We start from the raw sequence: 24,786 nt of genomic DNA, 5'->3' as shown, positions 1-24,786 counted from the left end.
ATTAATCCAGAACCTTATTCTTTCCCTGATCTATGTCCGTAATTCACTTTTCTTGATCTATATAATATCAAATTTAGCTTATTTAATAATCTCTCTATTCAATTTAGTCCAAAACATACATTAAAGCACATTTATACTTTTACCCCTAATATTTCAACATTTTTACAATTTATTCCTTATTTCATAAAATCACAAATTCATGCAATTCAACCAAAACCCATGCTAGCCAAATTTCAATTAGGTCCTTAGCAGCCTTTATTTTTCATCTATTTCACAATTTAACCACAAAATTTACCCATTTCACAATTTAATCCCTATTTGGACATTTTACTAAAAATCACTTAACAAGTGTTGTTTATCTAACAAAAACCATGTATTATCTACCAATAAACATCAAAATATAGATAGATCCATCAATGGAAAAACCCTAAACCTTTAACAGTTTTGCAAAACAGTCTCCAGGCTAGCTAGACTAAGCAGCAACGATCTCAAAAGCATAGAAATCATTAAAAACGGGACAAAAATCATACCTAATTGAGCAAGAATAGAATGGCTGAATGAATAATATGGAAAATGATGTTTCTTTACCTTATTTTTAGTTGAAACATGAAGAAGAAAAGATGGTGCTTTGTTTTATTTCATTTATTTTAACCTAAATTTCTAAATTACTTAATTAACCTTATTACTAATTTAAAATTTCAATAATGACAAGCCATTAACATCCATTATCTAATTAATGGGCTATTTGCTACATAAGGACCTTCATTTTAAAGTTCTATAGCTATTAGACACCTTTAGCTAATAGAAATCAAGTTTTGCACTTTACGCAATTTAGTCCTTTTTATCAAATTAAGCATTCAAACGATAAAATTTCTTTATGAAATTTCACACAATCATAATATCATGCTGTAAAAATTAAAATAATAATAAAATAATTATTTTTGACTTTGGATTTGTGGTCCCAAAACCACTATTCTATTATTATTTTGGGTTGTTCCAAGAATGGCCAGTGTAAACATAAACTTTATTTGCCATCAAATAAAGGCGGAGTTTTTCGCAAGCAAACACAATAGCAAGCTTTTCTTTTTAGTAGTAGTGTAATTACATTGCTTTGGATTGAGTGTCTTACTTTCATAACGGATAGCTTCGAACATGTTGTTTTTCCTTTGTCCTAATATTGCACCTACATCATAATCGCTAGCATTGCACATTACACTAAAGGGTTCTGACCAGTTAGGAGTAATAATTATAGGTGCAAAGATAAGTTTTTCTTTTATTACCTTAAATACTTTGATACAATCTTGATCAAATATGAAAGGTATATCTTTTTAAAGAAGTTGATTCAATGGTTTGGAGATGTGAGCAAAGTCTTTTATGAACTACCTATAGAACCCAGCATGTCCCAAAAAATTTCTTTCTCCCCGAATTGTCGTAGGGTTCAGGAGATTTTTTATAACTTCTATCTTAGCCTTGTCTACTTCTAGACCCTTCCTTGATACCTGATGTCCTAGCACCAATCCTTATTTTACTATAAAGTAACATTTTTCCCAATTGAGTACTAGATTGGTGTCTTCACTTCTTTATAAAACATTCTCAAGGTTATCCTCCTAGCATTCTCGAAAGGAATCTCCTTATACTGAGAAATTGTTCATGAACACATCCACACCTTCTTCTAGCATATCAGCAAAAATAACAGTCATGCACCTCAAAAATTTTGCCGAAGCATTATAGAATCCAAATGGCATTCGTCTAAAATCATATTTACCAAAAGGACACGTAAAGGTCATTTTTCATGATCGTTTAGATGTATAGGTGTTACAATCTGATTATGACTCTAGTTGAAATAGTGGTTTCAGGACCACAAATTCGACAAAGAAAGATTTATTTTTATTATATTTTTATGGTCTACAGTTTCATTAAATTATTTCATAAAAATTCTGCTTGAAAATATTATCGATTGGGCACTTAATTTAGCTAAAATGACTAAATTGCAATAGGTGCAAAATGTGTGTTCTAGAAGCTAGAGGTGTCTAATTGCTATGAAATTTTAAATTGGAGGTCCTTAAATGGTAATTAGACCATTTGGTATGGAAAAAATGGACATGATTAGGTGAAACTTTAAAATTATGTAGGAAGGGCATTTTTGGTCATTTGGTAAATCAAGACAAAATAAACCAAATAAAAGTGTCCATATTCTCAAATTATTCCCCCCATGGCTGAATATTGCAAGAGAAGACAGAGCTAGGGTTTTGGCCACTTTCAAGCTCGATTGTAAGTCCGTTCTAGCCCTGGTTTTAATGATTTTCATGTTTTTGAGATCCTTGTAACCTAATCTAGCTTTTTCAAGGACTATTTTGAAGTATTGTCAAAGTTTAAAATTTTAACCATATTAGATATTTGTGTATTTTGATGTCTAATGGTAGAAAATGCATATTTGGTTCTATATAAATAACTTTTACTAAATGATTTTCGGTAAAAATGTCAAAAATGGCTTATTTGTAAAAGTTATAAAATGAGTAGTTAATGTGTGATTTAGTGGAAAATATGGGCTGGTATGAGTATGAAAATGGTTCGCTAGGCTTGGGTTTTGAAAAAATTGAGTACATTTCATTTTACGAGCATAGGGACTAAATTGTAAAAATGTGAAACAATAGGGGCAAAATTGTAATTTTTTCCATAATATGATTTTTGGGCTAAATTGAATAATTTGAGTATTAAGTAAGTTAAATTTTTTATTATATATTAAGAAAAATGATGCATTGTTTAATAATTAGGTCCAATTCTAGTATTTTTGTGCCGCGGTAAGTTCGTATGTAAATAATGCATTGTTATATCTATGTTTTAAATGTTTTAATATTGCATGAATTGTGATTGACTCTTTAGGTGTATCTGACAACGTTTTGACAAACGAGAAATCCCGGTTGAACCTTAGGAATAGAATAGGATACGAGTGGCATGTCACTAGGAACCCATGTGTATATACGATTATGTAATCCAGGTGCTGGTTTCATACGTCCTACCAGTGACTGGGTAGTCCAGCATGTGTTGCAGATACCTGACAGCTTGTGTGAGCAGCACTATGTAGCCATGTCCTGATTGACAGCTTGTGTGAGTAGGCCCGTGAACAGCTCGAAAATGAGCCCATATGTATTATGAGATATGAGGTAGATTCGGCTACATATATGCCACTTATGTGCAAGATTTTCGAGTATCTGTTAATATTCTGAGTGTTCAACGGGAATGTCAAAGTTGTGAAAGGTTATGGTTATACTGCGAGTTGGTACAGGTATGTACGTAAAACTCATAAGTAATGAGCTCGATATGTGATGAACTCTTGGTAGGATTATGATTGAGTAAGTTATAACTATGAGATTTTAATAACATTCATGCTAATCTTCATCATGTTAATTGTCTATTAGATGTGTGGTTATGATACTTATTATTTGCATAGGAACTTACTAAGCTATATTGCCTACTCCCTTTCCTTTCCTTTGTCTTATAGTGTCACCAAGCTAGCTCAGGGTTCAGAGACCGTCAAAGATCCAGTAACACTATTAATAATTATTTTGGTATCAATGAATTTAACATTTTCAGTTATGGCATCTATAGGGGACTTGGTTATTTCGTTATGTGTCATAATTGCTTTGGCCAAATGTGTTGGCTTATATTATTTAGAAGTTCAATTTGTATAAGGCCAATGGAAATGGGCTAATATTTGTTATAAGTATATTTATAAAATGATGATTTTCATGAATGATGTGTTGATGTCTTGGTTGTGGATGTTAGTTGTATGTATATGCTTGGATTGGTGTTATGTTATGTTGTGTAGGTGTGTGCATTAAAGGGTAGCAAAATGGCTTGGTAAATAGCCTTATTTTTGTCAACAAGGTAGGCACATGGGCTGTGTCTAGATCGTGTGCGACACACAGCTTGCCCCAAGAGCATGTGTTTAGGCCGTGTCTCCCCTGCACCCTAAATTTTGAAAAATAGAATGCCCAATATTGAGTACATGGGCAGAGACACGGCCATGTGTCTTAGCCGTGTGTACGACATTGTCTCGAACACAGGCATGTGCCCTGGCTGTGTGAAGTTTGCACCTATTTTATGGAAATTAAGTTTCCACACGGCCTAGCAAACGGGTGTGTGACTTGGCCGTGTGACCTCAATTTGTTCATGAATTACAAGTCAGAGAGTTACAGGGGTGTGTGACCACACGACTTGCCTACACGGGAGTGTCCCATATCCACACGGGTGTGTGACCCCTGTTTAGTGGAAAATTTTCTAAGTTTTGGTAAAACTTTCTAAAGTTCTTGATTTAGTCCTGAACCATTTCCAATGCACGTTTTCAGCGTTGTAGGCTCGTAACAGGGACATTGTGATTGAATATGAATGGTTTTAATTTGAAAGCAAATTTATAACCTGAGATTGTATATTTGTTTGTGTGATAAGTCCGGTAATGCCTTGTACCCTGTCTCGGCATTGAATTCGGGTAAGGGGTGCGATGTGCATGATAAGATTTATAATTATGATTGATCGTACTAGAAAACTAACTATTATCACGATAAAGGCAAGTGCACCTATCAAACAGTAGTATAGCTTATAGCAAGACCAGAATGTCGAACCCACAGGAACTAAAAGTACTAGTATTAACCTTCTTTTTATTATCTAGCCTAAAAATAAGAGGATTTTTTATCTAAACTAATTAACTAAACTAAGAATGCACAGGAAGTAAACTGGGGAAATAATTTTGGGAAGACTGATTGATTTGGACAATACCCAAGGAAAAATCCACCTAGACTTCACTTGTTATTTGACTCTAAATTAGACGATTTATTCACTTCACTCGATCGTTGAAATCCCTAATTATATTATTATTTCTCTCAAGACTAACAATGTGTAACCCTAGGCTGATTAATTGAAATCTCTTTCTAATTAAAAACCCTAGTGTTGCATTAACTTGATCTATGGATTCCCTTATTAGGTTTGACCCTAATCCAGAAGATTTATGTCACCCTATATCTAGGGGTGCAATCAACTCCGCTTAATTACGCTAGATCTACTCTTAGACAGGGACTTTTGCTCCTCTGAATAAGCACAACAATACTTGCATCAATATCCTAGATATTAAAGCAAGAATTAAGAACACATAATTAAGAACAAATCAAGTATTTATCATATAATTCAGAAAATAATAACAAGATCCATCTTAAGTTTCATCTCCCTTAGGTATTTAGGGGATTTAGTTCATATATGTCAAAGAAAAAATCTCAGAAGAATAATGATAACAAAACACAAAGAAAACCCAAAAACCCCTGAAAGAAATTGAAAGGAGATCTTCAGTTGATAGTGTGATTTCGTGATAGGTTTTAAATATTTATAATTACTCATTCTTGAACTAACTATTATCACAATGTAGGCAAGTGTACCTATCGAACAGTAGTATAGTTTTAGCAAGACTGGATTGTCGAACCCAAAGGAACTAAAAGTACTAGTAATGACTGTCTTTTTATTATCTAGCCTAAGAATAAAGAGGTTTTTGTTTTAACTAACTAATTATCTAAACTAAGAACTCACAGAGAATAAAATTGGGAAATTACTTTTGGGAAAATCGATTGAATGAAGGCAATACCTAAGGAAAAATCCACCTAGACTATACATGTTATTCTTGCTTCGAATCGGACGATTTATTCATTTAACTTGTCCCGTAGAAATCCCTAAGTTATGTTAATATCCCTATTCAAGACTAATAATGTCTAATCCCTAGATTGAATAATCGAGACTTTTCTCTGATTAACACTTTAGGGTTGCATTAACTCAATCTATGGATCCCCTTATTAAGTTTCACCCTAATCTGGCAAAATCTTGTCACCTTATGTCTAGGCACGCAATCAACTTTGCTTACTTATGAAAAATGTACTCTTAGACAGGGTCTATTCCTCCTCTGAATAAGAGCTTATCTTGAATCAGTATCCTGGGATATCAAAACAAGAATTAAGAACACATAATTGAGAACAAGTTAAATATTTATCATACGATTCAGAAAATAATAACAAGATTCGTCTTAGGTTTCATTCCCCTTAGGTATTTAGGGGATTTAGTTCATAACTAAATAAGAAAACAACTCAGAATAATAAAGAATACAAAACATAAAGAAAACCCAAAACTCCTGAAGGGAAATTGAGGAGAGATCTTTAGTCTTGATGATGAATCCAGCTTCTGAGATGGATCAATCGACGTTCTTGGAGTAGTTCTTTGCCCCCTATTCTTTGTGTGTCCCTTTTCTTCCTCCTCTAGGGTGTATTTATAGGCTTTGGAATGCCTAAGAGCCCTCAAAATTAGCCTTTTCTGAATTGGACTCAACTTGGGCTCGGCAGGGACACGCCCGTGTGCGATTACTTCAGGCTGTGCTCGAGCCTGCCAAATTGACACGGCCATGTGGTCCGCTCGTGTGAGGAGGTCCAGGCAGTGTTGATTTTGTACTTTGGCCCATTTTCTCCATTTTTGGCCCGTTTCTCGTTCCTTTCGCTTTCCTATGCTCTCCTAGGTATAAAACATTAAATTAAAGCATTAGAAGCATCGAATTCACCAATTCTAATAGGAAATCATCCATAAAATGTGATAAACATGGGGTAAAAATATGTATAAATTACAGTTTATCAAATACCCCCACACTTAAGCATTTGCTTATCTTCAAGCAAAATTCTCAACTCATAATCAAAATAAATTCTTCTCAACTTATAATTTCTATCGATAATATCTCAAATTAATCCATAGGGAATCATACATTGAGAATTCAGCTAAAATAAAAAAAAAGTTTCAAACATTCGAAGTTGAGCATTTTATTCTGAAAACATAGGTGTCTCCCCTCATCTAAGTAATTATCTTCGATTCAGAATATCACAGAGTTTCACATCCTTACTAAAGAATCACTCAAATCACTCGAGGTGTTTAAGGACAATAAATGAAGCACTCAATAGTCAATAATGAAAGGTCATTACCATAGGCTTGCATGAGAATCAAATCTCCACCACTATAATTTAAGATTGTACATCAATCAAAAGGTTTTTAGAGGGTTGCAATGAGGCTTGGTTAGGGGATGTGGCCACAAGCTGAAAGAAAGGGTTAGAATCAAGATTGAATTGGAAAATTGCCTAACTAGAAAAAGAGTTATTCATCATTTGCATACAACAGAGCTTCTTTTCGGAATATGGAATTACTAATGTGTATACATAATTTTTTTTAAGAACAAGTTAAATAACATAGACTAACTATTAAGAACAAGACATAGCTAAGCAATTTGTTCAACTCAAATCTCGACAAAAATAGGGATTAATTTAGGGGGTTTCAACAATAATGGGTTAAGGGTTAATATTAAGGGTAATACAAGAAATGGCTTGTTAGGTTCAAGGGGGTTTACTAGGGGTTAATCATGGAGGTAGGCTTTTCACGGCATGAGTGGGTAAATCCTAAGTGCCTTAATCATTTTGACATATCAAATCAAATAGTGTGGTCTCGACATGCATAATCAAGCAAGTTCTAGAATAACAGTTCAATACTGACGCACTCCAAGCAATAATAAAAGTGAGCATGAAAGAATCAATAAATGCTCAAAAGGCTCAAAAATCTCACAAAAATTATGGCTTTTTGATGTTTAGAACTTGTGAATTCCAACTCAAAGTAATACCTAAGCTTTGGGGAAACAACCTAAGATTTTAAATTCTTAAAAATCAACTTATCATGTTTGATTATCTAATGTCTTGAAGTTAAAACAATCAATGCATAAATGCCTATGTTTTAATTCAAGATATATCAAAAATAATCATAAATCAATCAAAATTTATCCTACATATAATATGAGAGCTTTTGAAGAGAACAAGGTAGTCATTCATGGATTTTTCTAATAATGAAATAAATATCCCCCCACACTTAAGACGTAATTGCCCTCAATGTACAAAGATAGATATTAGAGTATAAAAATAAGTTAGGAGGAGAAGTGAAACTTCCTGTATTAAGAATGGATGATATTCTTGGATTGGTGAGATTCAGTATTGGAAATAAATCTGGATGTCAAGCATGATTCTGAATGATAAAAAGAGAGTGAAGGGAATAATCTTGATAGTAGTCACAAAGATAAGCCGTGTATAAAAGGAAAACAAATGAATCTTAAAAACTTAATGAAAGAAAAATAAAATAAAAGAATTATTCTAATTTCTCAAATGGCACGGCTGGTGCACACGCACGTGAGGGTCGTGGCTCGGCCATGTTAGTCGCGAATTAAGGTTTCGTCACACCGCCTTCTGGCACGCCCGTGTGTATAGGCTGTGTGGTTATATGATCATGTTACACAACCGTGTGTGATGTGATTCGCTTCTCCCACGGTCGTGTAGCTCTGCACACACCCGTGTTATTTTGATAGTGTTTTCCATGGGCGCTAGACACGGGCATGTCGCACGCCCATGTTCATTTGGTAGATTCGACCACGGCAATGTCGCATGGTCGTGGAGTTTTATCGCAGCCCGTGTTTGGGGAAATCGTTTTACCTTTTTTTTTCACGGTCGTATCGTATGGCTGTGTTTCCATCAGTGTTGGTCACATGGCCTTAAGCACGACCGTGTGAGCGGCCGTGTGGAGTTGAGAACCCTGTATTCAAGTGTTCTATTAGTAAGTTAGATGTCGAATACTATATTTTAAAGAATATAATACAGTTAGTGCTCGGGAAGCCTCCCGAGAAGTGCTTCTTTATAGGCTAAGCTCGACTTACCTCTCCGTTGAATGATCATGGTGGTTTGCGGAGTTTATACTTCTTATTCCTGTTATCAATCTCATCAAAATAAGGTTTTAAATGTGTGTTGTTTACCTTAAAAGTGCCGAACTTAGGATGACTCACCTCGACCGTACCGAGTGGGAAAATGCTGAGTATCGTAAGAGGGATTTCTTCATTCGGTGTGGTAGCGACAATGTGGGGATCTACGGCATCTAATAAGACTCTATCTCCAACCTTAAGTTGATTTGGAAAGGTATTGATCTCATTCCGTCAGAGATTCGATTTTTCAAGTGTTCTCAGCTTATGCATCCACCATTCATCTAGCTCCTCAATTTGTAGCCTTCGATCTTCCTGAATAGGTCCTCTATTCTTGTTTGAGAATTGCTCTTGTACTTCCTTCAGACTTATTTCCTGCAAAGAAGGTTGTAATATATTGTCAGTTTTAGTAGAATGGGTTAAACGACCACCTTTAATTTCTGATATGCTTCCAGAATTGCAAGCTTGAAGAGTGATTATTTTGTCTCCCACACGGAGTGTGAGTTCACCTGTGCCAACATCAATAATTGTTTTAGCCGTTGCTAAAAAGGGCCTTCCTAAAATTAGAGTGTTGCTATCCTCCTCTATGTCTAAAATAATAAGGTCAACGGGAAATATAAATTTATCAACTTTAACTAGCACATCTTCAATAAAACCCTTAGGAAATCTTATAGTTTTATCTGCTAATTGAATACTCATCCTAGTCTGTCTAGGTTTCCCAAGACCTAATTGTTTAAACATTTTGTAGGGCATGACTTTGATACTAGCCCCTAAATCAGCTAATGCATTATTAACATCAAAACTACCAATTAAGCAAGGAATCGTAAAACTCCCTGGATCTTTTAGTTTGTTTGGTAGCTTATTTTGCAGAATAGCTGAGCACACTGCGTTTATCTCCACATGCGACGCCTCGTCCAACTTCCGCTTATTTGCTAAAAGCTCCTTTAAAAATTTCATTGCATTTGGCATCTGCGACAGGGCTTCAATAAACGGTAAGTTAATGCGTAATTTTTTTTAAGAGTTTAAGGAATTTACCAAATTGTTCATCTGAGCGGTTTTTCCTTGCCGCATTGGGGTATGGCACACGAGGTTTATATTCAACGTTCACCAATTTGTTTGTATTGTGATCTACCTTACCTTGACCTTTGCTTACCACATTTTCTTGCCTCGGTTCTGGCTTAGGCTCAACAAATCCTTCTTCATCTTGAATATTAATTGTGTTGAGCTGTTCCCTTGGGTTGGGTTCAATATTACTTGGCAAGCTACCTTGTGGTCGTTCAGAGATTAGTTTGGAAAGCTGGCCTATTTGAGTTTCGAGCCCTTGGATTAACGCTTGTTGATTTTTAAGTGTTGTCTTGGTGTTCTAAAAACCGGTTTCTGACACCGATATAAACTTTGAGAGCATCTCTTCAAGGTTCGGCTTCTTTTCCTGTTGGAAGGGTGGTTGTTTAAAACCTAGAGGATCTTGTGGTCTTTGATTTTCTTGACCGCCCCACGAGAAATTGGGGTGGTTCCTCCAACCTGCATTGTAAGTGTTACTATATGGATTGTTTTGAGGTCAAGGATTATTACCCATGTAATCTAATTGCTCGTTATCCATGTTGTGGCCATAAGATTGGTATTCCGAATGGTTTGGTCCACCTCCACTTGCTTCGCACTGCAATACTGGGTAAACCTGTGAAGAACTAAGAAAACCATCAATCTTTTTATTTAGAAGTTCTACCTGGTTTAACAGCATAGTAACCGAATCGATGTTATAAACGCCTGCTGCTTTAGTTGGCTTAGTTCTCATGACTTGCCACTAATAGTTATTCAGTGACATCTCCTCTATAAACTTATAGGCATCTTCAGGTGTTTTATTGTTAATGGTTCCGCCAGCAGCTGCGTCAACTATTTGTCGAGTCGAAGGATTCAGGCCATTATGGAATGTTTGAACCTGAAGCCAAAGCGGCAACCCATGGTGAAGGCACCTTCTCAGTAAGTCTTTGTATCTCTCCCATGTATCGTAAAGTGTTTCTAAGTCCAACTACATAAACGAAGAGATATCATTGATTAATTTAGCCGTTCTAGCTGGCGGAAAGTATTTGAGTAAAATTTTTTCAGTTATTTGATCCCAAGTAGTAATTGACCCTCGTGGTAACGAGTTCAACCACTGTTTAGCTTTATTCCTCAATGAAAAGGGAAACAAACGAAGACGTATGGCATCATCAGAAACGCTATTGATTTTAAATGTATCACAAAATTCCAGAAAGTTTGCTAAGTGAGCGTTGGGATCTTCATCCTGCAAACCGTCAAACTGAACAAATTGTTGTATCATTTGAATTGTGTTAGGTTTTAGTTCAAAAGTATTTGCAGCTATAGTAGGTCTAACTATGCTAGATTTAGTTCCTGTTAAAGAAGGTTTACCATAATCATAAATAGTGCGTGGAGCAGGATTTTGATTAGCCGCAATTGCAGAAGGTAGCTGATTGTCTTGGTTTTTAGCTATCTCTTCAGTTGGGGTTTGAGTATCGTCTTCTTGCTCGTTTTCTGTGTATCTTAAGCTTCGCCTTATTTCTCTTTGGTTTTTGCGTACTGTGCGATCGATTTCTTCATCAAAAAGTAGTGGTCCTGACCGGTTTCTTCTAGTCATAAACTACAAAAACCTGCCAAGAGAAAGAAAAAATAAATTAATAAATAATAATAATAAATTAAATTGCAAGAAAAATAAATGGCTAAAGTAATAAAAATTGAGTTTTCCTAATATCTTAGTTCCCCGACAACGGCACCAAAAACTTGATCGTGTGATTTCGTGATAGGTTTTAAATATTTATAATTACTCGTTCTTGAACTAACTATTATTGCGATGTAGGCAACTGTACCTATCGAACAGTAGTATAGTTTTAGCAAGACCGGATTGTCGAACCCAAATGAACTAAAAGTACTAGTAATGACTATCTTTTTATCATCTAGCCTAAGAATAAAGAGGTTTTTGTTTTAACTAACTAATTATCTAAACTAAGAACTCACAGAGAATAGAATTGGGAAATTGCTTTTGGGAAAATCGATTGAATGAAGGCAATACCTAAGGAAAAATCCACCTAGACTGTACTTGTTATTCTGGCTCCTAATTGGATGATTTATTCATTTAACTTGTTCCATAGAAATCCCTAACTTATGTTATTATCCCTATTCAAGACTAATAACGTCTAATCCCTAGATTGAATAACCGAGACTTTTCTCTAATTAACACTCTAGGGTTGCATTAACTCGATCTATGGATCCCCTTATTAGGTTTCACCCTAATCCGGCAAAATCTTGTCACCCTATGTCTAGGCGCGCAATCAACTCCACTTAATTATGGCAAATGTACTATTAGACAGCGTCTATTCCTCCTCTGAATAAGAGCTTATCTTGAATTAGTATCCTGGGATATCAAAACAAGAATTAAGAACACATAATTAAGAACAAGTTACATATTTATCATATGATTCAGAAAATAATAACAAGATTCATCTTAGGTTTCATCCCCCTTAGGTATTTAGGGGATTCAGTCCATAATTAAATAAGAAAACAATTCAGAATAATAAAGAATACAAAACATAAAGAAAACCCAAAACTCCTAAGGGAAATTGAGGAGAGATCTTCAGTCTTGATGATGAATCCGACTTCTGAGATGGATCAATCGGCTTTCTTGGGGTAATTGCTTGCCCCCTATTCTCTGTGTGTCCCTTTTCTTCCTCCTATTGGGTGTATTTATAGGTTTTAGAATGCCTAAGAGCCCTCAAAATTAGCCTTTTCCGAATTGGACTCAACTTGGGCTCGGCAGGGACACGCCCGTGCGCGATTACTTCAGGCCGTGCTCGAGCTTGTCAAATTGACAAGGCCGTGTGGTCCGCCTGTATGAGGAGGTCCAGGTTGTGTTGATTTCGTACTTTGGCCCATTTTCTCCGTTTTTGGCCCGTTTCTCGTTCCTTTTCCTTTCCTATGCTCTCCTAGGTATAAAACATGAAATTAAAGCATTAGGAGCATCGAATTGACTAATTCTAATGGGAAATCATCCATAAAATGCGTTAAACATGGGGTAAAATATGTATAAATTATGCTTTATCATCAGTCTTGAAGGAGAATCTGGGTTCTGAGATGGATCAATCGGCTTTCTTCTAGTAATTCCTTGCCTTCTACTCCGTGTCTTTTCTGGGTGCCTTTCTAGGGTGTTTATATAGGCTTTAAAATGCTTCCAAACCCTAAAAAGTGGCCTTTTCTGAGTAGAACTAAACTTGGGCTCGATAGGGACACAGCCGAGTGAGGTGGCTTAGGCCGTGTTAGAGTTTGCTAAAAAGACACAGGCATGTGGTCTACCCGTGTAAGGAAGTCCAGGGCATGTTGATTTCCCACGTTGACCCATTTTCTCTGTTTTTAGCCCATTTCTCGCTCCTTTTACTCTCCTATGCTCACTTAAGTATAAAACATGAAATTAAAGGATTAGAAGCATCAAATTCCACAAATCTAATGATAATTCATCCAAAAATGTGCTTAAGCACGAGATAAATTATGTATAAATTGCGACTTATCAAATACCCCCACACTTAAGCGTTTGCTTGTCCTCAAGCAAAATCCTCAATTCACAATTAAGAATTCATTTTTTCTCAACTTATAATTCCTATCAACAATATCTCAAAATAATCCATAAGTAATCATACATTGATAATTCAACTAGAAGAACATCAAAGTTTCAAACATTCCAAGTTGAGCATTTTATCACGAAAACATAGGTATTTCCCCTCATCTAAGTAATCACATTTGATTCAAAATATCACAGAATTCAACATACTCTCTAAAGGTTCACTCAAATCACTCGAGGTGTTTAAGGACAACAAATTTAGCATTCATCAGTCAATATGAAAAATTATTACCATAGGCTTATGTGAAAATCAAATCTCCACCACTATATTTTGAGATGATACATCAATCAAAAGGTCTTTAGAGGGTTGTAACGTAGCTTTGGTTAGGGGGTGCGTCACAAGATAAAAGAGAAAGTTAGAATCGAGGTTGAATTGAAAGGTTACCTAACTAGAAAAATACTGAAACTGGCAAATTACATCCCTAATTAGATGATCTTAAAATTGAGCTTTTCTTCATAGTTAACATTATTTTAATCCAAGCATTACATAATTTCCTAATATCTCAATTGCAGCAACTTCATTCGTTTTTTTTAAGAACAAATCAAGTAACATAGAACTTTGCTAAGTATCAAAAATAAAACATAGCTAAGCAATTTATTCAAATCAAATCTCGACAAAAATAGGGATCAAATTAATTGAAGGGATTTCAACAATAACGGGTTATGGGTTAATATTAAGGGTAAATCAATGAATGGCTTGTTAGGCTCAAGGGGGTTCACTAAAGGTTAATTATGAAGGTAGACTTTTATGGAGTGAGTGGGTTAAACCTAAGTGCCTTTATCATCTCGACATATCAAATCAATGGTGTGATCTTGACATGCATAATCAAAGCAAGTTCTAGAATAACAAATCAATATTAACGCACTCATAGAAAAAATAAAAGTGAGCATGAAATAAATAATATATGCTCTAAAGGCTCAAGATCTCAAAAAAATTTTGGTTTTTTGATGTTAATCCTATGAATTTCGACTTCAAGATAATACCTAAACTTGGGGAAATAACCTAAAGATTTTTTTAATTCTCAAAAATCAACTTATCATGCTTGATTCTCTAATTCCTTAAAGTTTAAACAATAAATGCGTAAATGCCTATGTTTTAATTCAAGAAATATCAATAAAAATCATAAATTAATCAAAATTCCTTCTAATAGTGATATGAGTGAGTCACGTGAGAATAAGAAAAAATTTAGGGATTTTTCTGATAATGATATAAATAACTCCCCCACACTTAAGATGTACATTGTCCTCAATGTACAAAGATAGATGTATTGAAAAATATAGATAGAAGATCATAAGATAGGGGGAGAAGTGAAACTTCTTGAATGTTAAATGGAATCCTTAAATTGGAGTCATGGAAAGTAATCAGCTAAGGCAAGGGTGAGATTTGGAGGAGGATACTCCGGTGGTGGTAGAATTTGTTAGTCCACAAGTGTTCGCCAAAAGAATATTATAACTAGTGATAGCTATGGTCGTGGTCGAGCAGGGTATGGCAGTCGTGGAGGACCTTTTCTAGTGGAGTTGCAAATTCCTAAGTAATAACTGCGATAACCCTTAACGAAATGGCCGAAAACATAAATTGCTTAATATAAATTGTAAAACCTAAAGATGAAGTAAAAATAGTACTAAAGAGAAATAGGATAAAAAGTAAGTTAAAAAGATCAATAAAGATAAAAATAAAAATAAATAGAAGATGAATAGTAGGGGTTTATAAAGATCTTGGGGCACACGGCCGTGGGGCACGCCTGTGTGCCCTTATTTCAGCCCGTGTGTTTCGTGGTTTTCAAATTTGGGCATGTTGGTGCACACGGCCGTGTTGCACGGTCGTGTCATTTTGACAGTTTCGACCACGGGTGGTGGGCACGGGCATGTCGCATGCCCGTGTTTATTTTTCAGTTTCTAACACGGCTTATAGACCTGGGCGTGTTGCACGCCGTGTCCTACTTCATTCGTTTCTCCCACGCCCGTGTTAATTTTGCAGGATTGCCCATGGCCATGTCGCACGGCTGTGGCAACGTATCAAATCCCGTGTTTTGGGAAAAATTTTGCTCTGTTTTCACACGGTTGTATCGCACAACAGTGTCGTCGCCCATGGTATGAGCACGGCCTAAAGCACGCCCATGTGCCTGGCCGTGTGGATTTGGAAAACCTGTGTTCAAGGACTCAGTTAATAATTTAGATGTTAAAAACTAAAATTTAAAGAAATCAACACCGTTAGTGCTCGGGTTGTCTCCCAAGAAGCACTTATTTAGAGTCTAAGCTCGACTTACCTCTCTGTTGCGTGGTCATGGTGGTGCAAGGAGTTTACACTCCTCATTCCTACTATCAATTTTATCAAAATAATGTTTTAGACGAGTACTGTTTACCTTAAAAGTGCCAAATTTGGGATGAGTTACCTCGACTATACCATATGGGAAAATGTTAAGTACCGTAAAAGGGATTGCTCCATGGGTTCAGAAGGGGTAATATGAGGGTCTGCCGCATCTAATAGTACTTCGTCTCCAACCTTAAGTTGATTTGATAAAACATTGAGTCCATTATGGCGTGGTTTTGATTTATCGTGTGTTCTCGATTTCTGTGTCCGCCATTCATCTAGTTCCTCAATCTGTAGCCTTTGCTCTTCATAGATGAGTGTTTTGTTGTTACTTGAACATAGCTCATGTATGCTCTTCAAACGCGTTTCCTGCAAATAAGGTTGCACCACATGATTAGTAGTAGTAGCATGATTTATACAACCACCCTCAATATTCGATGTGTTACTCAAATTACGACCTTGAAGAGTGATTGTTTCATCACCCACATGAAGTATGAGTTCACCTGTACAAACATCAATAATGGTTCTAGCAGTTGCTAAAAAGGGTCGTCCTAAAATCAAAGGTACGTCACTATCTTCTTCCATGTCTAGAACAACAAAATCAATTGGGAATATAAATTTTTCAATTTTGACAAGAACGTCTTCAATGATACCCCTAGGAAATCTAATGGTTTTATTTGCTAACTGAATGCTCCTCCTGGTTTGTATGGTTTTCCCAAGACCTACTTGTTTGAACATTTTATAGGGCATGACGTTAATGTTCGCCCCAAAATTAGCCAATGCATTATTAACATCTAAGCTACCAATTAAACAAGGAATCGTAAAACTCCCTGGATCTTTCAATTTGTTGGTCAGTTTATTCTGTAGAATGGCTGAGCAAAATGCTTTCAACTCCACATGCGACACCTCATCCAACTTCTATTTTTTTGCTAAAAGCTCCTTCAAAAATTTAACTGCGTCTGGCATCTGCGAAAAAGCTTCAATAAACGGTAAGTTAATATGTAAATTCTTTAATAATTTAAGGAATTTACCAAATTGTTCATCCGTGTGGTCTTTCCTTGTCGCACTGGGATATGGCACTGAGGTTTGTACTCTTTACTTACCAGTTTTCGCTTACAGTGGTCCACCTCACCATTACCTTTACTTACCACAATTCCTTGCCTTGGTTCTGGTTCAAGTTCAACTAACCCTTCTTCATCTCGAACGGTAATCGCATTAAGTTGTTCCCTTGGGTTAGATTCAGTATTACTCAGCAAGCTACCTTATGGTCGCTCATAAATCAGTTTGGCAAGCTGGCCTATCTGAGTTTTGAGCCCTTGGATCAATGCTTGTTGATTCTTAAGTGCTATCTCGGTATTCTAAAAATGCGTTTCTAACACCGAGTAAATTTTGTTAGCATCTCTTCAAGTTTCGGCTTCTTTTCCTGCTGGTAAGGTGGTTGTTGAAAACCTGGGGGATGTTGTGGCCTTTGATTTCCTTGGCCACCCTACGAGAAGTTGGGATGGTTCCTCTAACCTACATTATAAGTGTTATTGTACGAGTTATTTTGAGGTCTAGAATTATTGTTACCCATATATTGATCTTGTTCCTCCTCGGTGCCAGGGTTGAAGGATTGATATTCTGTGTGTACTCCTCCTCCATTTGAATCGTACCTCATCACTGGATGTACTGATTTTGTTGGCTTTGTTTTCATGACTTGCCACTGATAGTTATTCAGTGACATCTCTTCAAAAAATTCATCCTCTTCAGGTGTTTTGTTGTTTAAAGTTCCACCAGTGGTTGCATCGATAAGTTGTCTTGTTGAGGGGTTCACACCATTGCAAAAAGTCTGAACCTGTAGCCATAGAGGTAAACCATGGTGAGGGCACCTTCTTAATAGGTCCTTGTACTCTCCCATGCATCACACAGGGTTTCTAGATCCATCTGCACAAAAGAAGAGATATCATTCCTTTGTTTAGTCGTTTTAGCCGGCGGAAAATATTTTCGTAAAAATTTTTCGATCATTTATTCCCAAGTTGTGATTGACCCTCGTGGTAACAAGCTCAACCATTGTTTAGATTTGTTCCTCAATGAGAATGGAAACAACCGAAGGCGTATGGCGTCTTCAGAAACATCATAGATCTTAAAAGTGTCGCAGAACTCCAGAAAATTTGCCAAATGAGTATTTGGATCCTTGTTCTGCAAACCATCAAAATGAACAAACTTTTGTATCATTTGAATCATGTTAGATTTCAATTCAAATTATTTGCAGTAATAGTAGGTCTAACTATACTCGATTCAGCTCCTGTTAAAGTAGGTTTAGCATAATCATACATAGTACGAGGAGCAGGATTCTAATTTATTGGATCTGCGGCAACCACAGGAGGTAGCTGATTATTTTGATTTTCAGTCATCCCTTCAGTTGTAGTTTGATTATCGTCCTCTTTCCCTTCTTCTATGTATCGTAGGCTTCACCTTATTTCTCTTTGGTTTCTGCGAGCTGTGCTTTCGATCTCACTATCAAAAAGTAGAGGTCCTGATAGGTTTCTTCTAGTCATAAACTATAAAAACCTGCCAGAAGCAAATAAAATAAAAAAATAATAATTTAAGCAAAAATAAATTTAAATTGCAAAAAAAATAAATGGCTAAAGTAATAAAAAATAAGTGTTCCTAATATCTTAGTTTCCCGGAAACGGCGCCAAAAACTTGATGTGCATGATAAGTTTTATATTTATGATTGATCGTACTTGAAAACTAACTATTATCACGATAGAGGCAAGTGCACCTATCGAACAAGAGTATAGCTTATAGCAAGACCGGAATGTCGAACCCGCATGAACTAAAAGTACTAGTATTAATCTTCTTTTTATTATCTAGCCTAAAAATAAGAGGATTTGTTTTATCTAAACTAATTAACTAAACTAAGAATGCACAGGAAGTAAATTGGGGAAATACTTTTAGGAAGACTGATTGATTTGGACAATACCCAAAGGAAAATCAACCTAGACTTCACTTGTTATTTGACTCTGAATTAGACGATTTATTCAATTGACTCGATCCGTAGAAATCCCTAATTTATATTATTTTCTCTCTCGAGACTAACAACGTCTAACCCTAGGTTGATTAATTGAAATCTCTTTCTAATTAAAACCCCTAGTGTTGCATTAACTCGATCTATAGATTTTGTTATTAGGTTTGACCCTAATCCAACAGATTTATGTCGCCCTATGTCCAGGGGTACAATCAAATCTGCTTAATTATGCTAGATCTACTCTTAAACAGGGACTTTTGCTCCTGTGAATAAGCACATCAATACTTGCATCAATATCCTGGAATATTAAAGCAAGAATTAAGAACACATAATTAAGAAAAAAATCAAGTATTTATCATATAATTTAGCAAATAATAACAAGATTCGTCTTAGGTTTCATCCCCCTTAGGTATTTAGGGGATTTAGTTCATATATGTAAAAGAAAACATCTCAGAAGAATAATGATAACAAAACATAAAGAAAACCCAAAAACCCTGAAGAAAATTGAAGGGAGATCCTTAGTTTTGAAGGAGAATCTGGCTTTTGAAATGGATCAATCGGCTTTCTTCCAGCCTTCTGGTGCCCTTCTAGAGTGTTTATATAGGCTTTAGAATGCTTCCAAACACTCAAAAGCGGCCTTTTCTGAGTAGAACTAGACTTGGGCTTGACAGGGACACTCCCGTGTGAGGTGGTTTAGGCCGTGTTAGAGTCTGCTAAAAAGACACGGGTGTGTGGTCTACCCGTGTAAGGAAGTCCAAGCCATGTTGATTTCTCACGTTGGCTCATTTTCTCCATTTTTGGCCAGTTTCTCGCTCTTTTTACTCTCATATGCTCACCTAAGTATAAAGCATGAAATTAAAGGATTAGGAGCATCAAATTTCACAAATCTAATGATAATTCATCTGAAAATGTGCTTAAGCATGGGATAAAATATGTATAAATTATGACTTATCAGGGTGTTACATTTAGTTGTATCAGAGCTACGATTTAGTCAATTCTCGGACTAGCATAGCGTGTGCAAGAATCTAGCTATACATGCCATATATGAAATATGATAGTGTAATGACTCCTGACAATTTTAAATTGTGCTTTCATATAATAAATGGATCTCAACTGATCTGTAGCTAATGATGTAGAAAGTAATGCGTCAGCTCCCGCTCAAGGGGCAGCGTCATCTGAAAATAGATCTCCTACGGTTAATTAGGGGAGAGGGGCTAGGAAGCCTTCCTCCACATGATGAGTGAGTGGTATTCGAAGTTTGTTCGAACAAATCCAAATGTTCAACATCCTCCACCCCCTCCTTATCCCCAACCGGTTTTCGTAGCTCCTCAAGGTGTGGAATTAGTAAGTCTGAATAAGCTTCTGGTTGATAAAATTTGAAAGCAAAGAGCTGAGGAATTCAGGGCTAATGTAGATGATGACCCTCAGAGAGCCGAGTTTTGGCTTGAGAATACTATCAGGGTATTTGATGTGTTATCATGTACACTCGAAGAATGTTTGAAATGTGCTATATCATTATTAAGGTACACAACATATCAGTAGGGGAAGACACTAGTATCAGTGGTACCGAGAGAGAGGGTTACATGGGAATTCTTTCAAGAGGAATTCAGAAAGAAATATATCAGTTAGCGGTTCATTGGAATTGAGCAAAATAGGGCTAAATAAGTATGCCTGAGAGTGTGTTTCCTCCAAGGCTATTATGTGTAAAAGGTTCAAAGATGGTATGAATGAGGACATCCAATTGTTAGTTGGAATCTTGGAACTAAAATAATTTGTTGTATTGGTTGAATGAGCTTGCAAAGCCAAAGAGCTAAGGAAAGAGAAAAGAAAGGCTGAGAGTGAGGCTAGAGATGCAAGAAAAAGGCCGATGAGTAAGTCATTTCAATCTCAGTCAAAGAAATCTAGAGAAATCTATTCTCATTCGAATGTTTTAGCTAGGTATTCACACAGAGACCGCGGGAAAAATATTCGGGTTCGAAAACTCAAGCTACTTTAATGGAAAGTGTGGGTAATGTTAGGTCTAACAGACCTGAATGTCAGCATTGTGGAAGAAAACACCCCAGCGAGTGTAGGATGAATGACTGAGCTTGTTTCAAGTGTGGTTCTCAAGAGCATTTTATTCGAGATTGCCCTGAGATAGCTGAGAAAGAACAATTTACGAGTGCAAGGCTGAGTAATACTACCAATAGGGGTAGGCCACCGAGAAATATCGAGAATAGAACTAGCAGTAAAGGTGTGAGAAAAGATACAACCGTGAGATCTGAGGCCAGAGCACCTGCTAGAGCTTATGCCATTCGTCCTCGTGAGGATGCGTCATCTCCCGATGTGATTACTAGTACATTTTCTCTTTATGATACTAATGTTATTGCATTTATTGATCTTGGATCGACTCATTCTTATATTTGTGTGAATTAGGTATCTAGTAAGAATTTGCCTGTTGAGTTTACTAAGTTTTTGATTAAAGTGTCAAACCCTGTAGGCTAGTATGTGCTAGTTGATAAAATTTGCAAGAATTTTCCTTTGACGATTTGAGGTCACTGTTTTTCGGCTGACTTAATGTTGTTGCCATTTGACGAATTCAATGTTTTTTTGGGTATGGACTGGTGGACACTATATGATACCATAGTAAATTGTAGACAAAAAACTACTGAATTGAAATGTGAAAATGGTGAAGTTCTTTGGGTTGAAACTGATGAATCAAGTGAATTGCCTACTGTGATTTCATCTATGTCTGGTTAGAGGTACGTAATGAAAGGTTGTGAAGCTTATCTTGCTTATGTGTTGAACACAAAAATCTCTAAATTGAAAATTGAATCAGTGTTGGTAGTCTATGAATATCTGGATGTGTTTCCAGAGGAGTTGTCTGGGTTACCTCCGATTAGAGAGGTTGAGTTTGCTATTGATTTAGTACCTGGGACTTCACCAATATCGATTACTATGTATAGGATAGCTTCGACTGAATTGAAAGAATAGAAAGCTCAGTTGCAAGAGTTGACAGATAAGGGTTTTACGAGACCTAGTTTTTCTCTCTAGGGTGCTCAGTGTTATTTGTAAAGAAGAAAGACGAATCTATGAGAATTTGTATCAATTACAGATAGCTCAACAAGGTGACTATAAAGAACAAGTATCCTTTGCCAAGGATTGATGACTTGTTTGATCAGTTGAAAGGAGCAACAGTATTATCGAAAATTGATTTGAGATCTGGCTACTATCAGTTGAGAGTTAAAGAGTTGGATATGCCGAAAACTACTTTTAGAACAAGGTATGGGCATTACGAATTTCTTGTTGTGCCTTTCGGACTAACTAATGCACCTGTCATTTTTATGGACTTGATAAATTGAGTTTTTCGACCATATTTAGATAAGTTTGTGGTTGTGTTCATTGATAACATCCTGATTTATTCTCGAGACGACTCCAGGCAACCAAGCACTTGAGAACTGTATTGCAGACATTGAGAGATAAGAAATTATTTGCTAAATTCAATAAAAGTGAGTTTTGGCTCCGTGAAGTCAGATTTTTGGGACATATCATTTCAGGTGGTGGTATTCGAGTTGGTCCAAGTAAGATTTCGGTAATTGTTGAATGGAAACCGTCAAGGAATGTATTTGAAGTTAGAAGCTTTTTGGGTTTAGCCAGCTATTATTGACATTTTGTCAAAGGAGTTTTGATTATTTCTACTCCTATGACCAAGTTGTTACAAAAAGGTGTTAAATTTGAATGGTTCGAAAAATGTTAGCAAAGTTTTGGGAAACTGAAAGCATTACTGACTGAGGCACCGATTTTATTACAGCCTGAATGGGGAAAAAATTATAATTTATAGCGACACTTCATTGAATGGTTTGGGTTGTGTGTTGATGTAAGAGGGCAAAGTGATACCTTATGCCTCGAGACAGTTGAAACTGCATGAGAAGAATTATCCAACACACGATTTAGAGCTGGCTGCCATTGATTTTGCTTTGAAAATTTGGTGTCATCATTTGTACAGTGAGAAATGCCATATCTTTACTGATCATACGTTTCAAATATTTGATGACTCAGAATGATCTGAACTTCAGACAACGTAGATGGCTCGAATTACTGAAAGATTATGAACTACTAATTGACTAGCATCAGGGAAAGGCGAATGTAGTCACAGATGCTTTGAGCAGAAAGTCGTTGTTTGTTTTGAGAGCTATGAATACGAAATTGACTTTGTCTAATGATGGTTCAATTTTGGCCGATTTGATAGTTGGACCGATATTTCTTCAGCAAATTTGTAAAGTTTAGAAAAATGATAGTGAATTGCAAGCCAAAAAAGCTCAGTGTGAATTGGGTAGTGAATCAGACTTTCGAATTGGTTCAGATGATTGTTTGATGTTTCGAGATAGAGAATGTCTACTAAAAAATAATGAACTTCTTCAAAAAAATTTGCACGAGGCATACAGTGGTTGTTTATCAGTTCATCTAGGTAGTACGAAAATGTATAACGATTTGAAGAAATTATATTAGTGGTCAGGTATGAAATGAGATATTTCAGAGTTTGTTTCGAGATGTTTGATTTGTCAACAAGTAAAAGCCAAACACCAAGTGCCTTTGGGTTTACTTCAGCCAGTGATGGTACCTGAGTGGAAATAGGATAGGATTACAATGGACTTCGTAACAGGTTTCCCTTTAACTCTGAAAAAGAAAGATGCTGTTTGCGTTGTTGTTGATAGATTGACGAAATCGTCTCATTTTATTCCAGTACGTACTACTATTCACCTGATAAGCTAGCTAATTGTACATTGCTAAAATTGTTAGATTGCACAGAGTGCCTATTTCTATTATTTCAGATAGAGATCCGAGATTTACTTCGAGATTTTGGAAGAAATTACAAGAAGCTTTGGATACGAAGTTAAATTTTAGTATCGCTTTTCATCCACAAACCGACGGTCAATCTGAAAGAGTAATCTAGATTCTTGAAGATATGCTCTGATGTTGTGCTGTAGAATTCAAAGGTAGTTGGAAGAACTATCTACCATTGATCGAATTTGCTTATAACAATAGTTTTTAGTCGAGTATAAATATGGCACTGTAACACCCCTTACCTGAGTCCGAGGTCGGGATAAGGTACGAGGCATTACTGGACTTAAACGTACACAACTATGTAAAATAGAGCCATAAAAAAATTTTGTTCAAATTAAAAACATTCATTCATATTCATAATGTCCCTTATATGGGCTTACTAGGCCCAATACATACATCAAGGGTGGTTCGGGACTAAACCGAGAACTTACTAACTTTTTACAACACTTAGAAAATTTTCTAGTTTTGGAGAGTCACACGCCAGTGTGGGTAGGCCATGTAACCCCCCGAATTTCGGCTTAGAAGTATTGGGCCTTTAGTATGGGTCTGTAAGGAGGTTGTATATAAGCATTTAATTGTATAAGGAAATGGCACAAGTAAATGTCTGCTTTAGTGGTTAATGGCCCTAAGTAGTGTTGGAGAAATCTTGGGTTCAAACCTGGGCTTTAGCAAAAATTTTGGTAATAAGTGAATAAAACCCTGGGTTCTTGGATGAAGGCCTTTTAAATTATTATGGTAAATAAATGACACAAGGAAGCATGTGGTCTAGTGGTTGTGGCGTCATTAAGGTTGCAAGGGAGCCTAGGTTTAAGTCTTGGCTCTTGCAATTTATTTCAATTTTTCTTATAAAGGAACCTGGACTTTGGCCTATAGACCTTATATTTAATTGAGGATAAAATATGACATAGAAAGAGTCTGTGGTGGAGTGGCAAGGTGGCGTGTTGTGTAACTGTGAGGTCTGAGGTTCAAGTCTTGGGATGCGCAATAGAGTATTTATTTTGCTGTTTGAGTTGTGTAGGAGGTAGAGTTGGACTGGAACTCTGTGGTTGAGGTGGTCATGAGAAAATAAGGAATTTTCTTAATGGTTGAAAGTAATCCCACATCGGGAAGCAAGAGAAGCTAGCTTTAAATAGAGCGAACCAGATGAGTTGGTGAAAAAGAAAAAAAGGTGATTAAGA

General features: G+C 36.2%; 1 non-coding gene across 1 annotated transcript; it reads left to right on the top strand.

Annotated features, from left to right (window-relative positions):
- The first annotated feature begins 17,624 nt into the window (after positions 1 to 17,624).
- Positions 17,625 to 17,730, top strand: LOC121205298 (small nucleolar RNA R71). Its single transcript, XR_005900382.1, has one exon. It is a non-coding gene; the product is annotated as a small nucleolar RNA R71 (small nucleolar RNA).
- Positions 17,731 to 24,786: the final 7,056 nt, after the last annotated feature.

The sequence above is a fragment of the Gossypium hirsutum genome, chromosome A08, assembly GCF_007990345.1.
Source record: "Gossypium hirsutum isolate 1008001.06 chromosome A08, Gossypium_hirsutum_v2.1, whole genome shotgun sequence".
NCBI lineage: Eukaryota > Viridiplantae > Streptophyta > Magnoliopsida > Malvales > Malvaceae > Gossypium > Gossypium hirsutum.
The sequence above is the reverse complement of the archived record's forward strand: the minus strand, read 5'-3'. Positions and strand labels throughout refer to the sequence as shown.